The sequence below is a fragment of the Temnothorax curvispinosus genome, unplaced genomic scaffold (genome assembly GCF_003070985.1).
Source record: "Temnothorax curvispinosus isolate PA1 unplaced genomic scaffold, ASM307098v1 QBEX01011991.1, whole genome shotgun sequence".
In the NCBI taxonomy this organism is placed as follows: Eukaryota; Metazoa; Arthropoda; class Insecta; order Hymenoptera; family Formicidae; genus Temnothorax; species Temnothorax curvispinosus.
In genome coordinates, this window is record NW_020221771.1 from 1 (window position 1) to 2,039 (window position 2,039).

A 2,039-nucleotide genomic window follows, 5' to 3' on the forward strand; every position below is an offset into this window, starting at 1 on the left:
TTTACACATCTGGTGAAGCAAATCTCAAAATCTCAGGTACTTGCACTCGTGCGTAAAAGAGTTTGACTATCTTTACTCTCCCCCTCCCCTCCTGAGCAGCTACGGGGGCGGATGTCCCGACATGTATTTTTGTATTTTATCTATTTTATTTAATTTTTATAAACTACATTCTCTCACATGTATATACTAAAGGGTTTTCCCCATAAATAAAGATTATTATTATAATATATGTATGTATGTATGTATGTATAATACTAATGGAAGGAATATTAATCACACATTTTTGTATTTTATATTTCAAATATTTATTCATTATATAATTTTTACAAAAGTTTGCCATTTATTATTTCCCTAAACATTTTGTCTCTAAAGTACGGTATGTCATCCTGCGTAAACGTTATCTCCCTGTTTGCACAGATGTACTCGGCGAACATGCAAGAGAATACACCACAATCGCTACCGTTTGTCTGTTGCGGAATGTTCTTGGCGGAATAAAATTCCCAATCACGCATATCATAAGGTTGTTTCTTCTTGTCAAGACTCTCATTTTGTAAATATAGTTTTAGCGCAGTCAGACATTTCGGATTATCACTGCCCATACTGTCGTAATAAACAATTGTCTTATCGCGAAAATCTATTATTGCCATACACCAGTGAACGTACAAATGTACAGGTACAACCACAAGATCCTGCGCAAATATGTCCACCTTCCTAGTCCATCGCTTTAGCGACGAGTGACCGCCCGACAGAAGTTTCGAATAAAAAAACGTGTTCATCGCGAGCACTTTCGGATACACGTCGGAAGATGTTCCTCTGGCGATCAGCAGGTTCATATAAAAGTTTATCACTTCGTCGTTCAACCAATTTGAGTCAGCCAGCGTGTAAAGGTCCTTCCGCGTGAGCCTCAGACCGAATCCTTCCACCGCCTCCATATTGTGGAAATCCTTGGCAAAAAAAGTATAATGTTACAAAATTATGTCACAAAATTATATCACACTCCATTATTTTTAATATTAATTTGTATATTTGTATATTTGTATATTTGTATATTTACCTTGATAATCTGATTGCATCGCTGCTCATTTAATTTTTCCCACGTATTTAACTCTTCCCACGCATTGATTTGTTCCCACGCACTTAATTCTTTCATCGCATTGTGCTCCATACTTTCAACTTGCTCGCTTGCTTGCTTGAGCATACTATGATTCTAACGCTCTTCTTCATCGTTTTCTTCAATCACTTTTTCTCTTTTCTCTATCATTTCATCCTCTTTTACTTTTACGTCACAGAGACGTGACATTCCTTAAACCCTTTGGGTCTCAATAAGTAAATAAGCTATTTGCTTATTGGTAAAAAATTTCATCCAAATGATAACATAAACCATGTCCTGACACGTACAGTTCCTCGAAGGATGTGACAATTGTGGGTCATAAATTATACCTGCATACCATCGGCGCTCAATTCTATAACATTTATATGGCTCTTTCATGAATAATTTTCGGCTGAATGTACCTCCACGAAAAAAAAAAACAAAGAATTTGTTTATCCCTGTTTTTTTTAGCATCATGTTGAGAGATACCTCCGCCACCAATAATAGTATATTTACACATCTGGTGAAGCAAATCTCAAAATCTCAGGTACTTGCACTCGTGCGTAAAAGAGTTTGACTATCTTTACTCTCCCCCTCCCCTCCTGAGCAGCTACGGGGGCGGATGTCCCGACATGTATTTTTGTATTTTATCTATTTTATTTAATTTTTATAAACTACATTCTCTCACATGTATATACTAAAGGGTTTTCCCCATAAATAAAGATTATTATTATAATATATGTATGTATGTATGTATGTATAATACTAATGGAAGGAATATTAATCACACATTTTTGTATTTTATATTTCAAATATTTATTCATTATATAATTTTTACAAAAGTTTGCCATTTATTATTTCCCTAAACATTTTGTCTCTAAAGTACGGTATGTCATCCTGCGTAAACGTTATCTCCCTGTTTGCACAGATGTACTCGGCGAACATGCAA

General features: G+C 35.3%; 1 pseudogene; it reads right to left on the minus strand.

Annotated features, from left to right (window-relative positions):
* Positions 1–323: 323 nt before the first annotated feature.
* LOC112462156 lies at positions 324–1,198 on the minus strand (annotated as a pseudogene).
* Between the last annotated feature and the right edge of the window lie 841 nt (positions 1,199–2,039).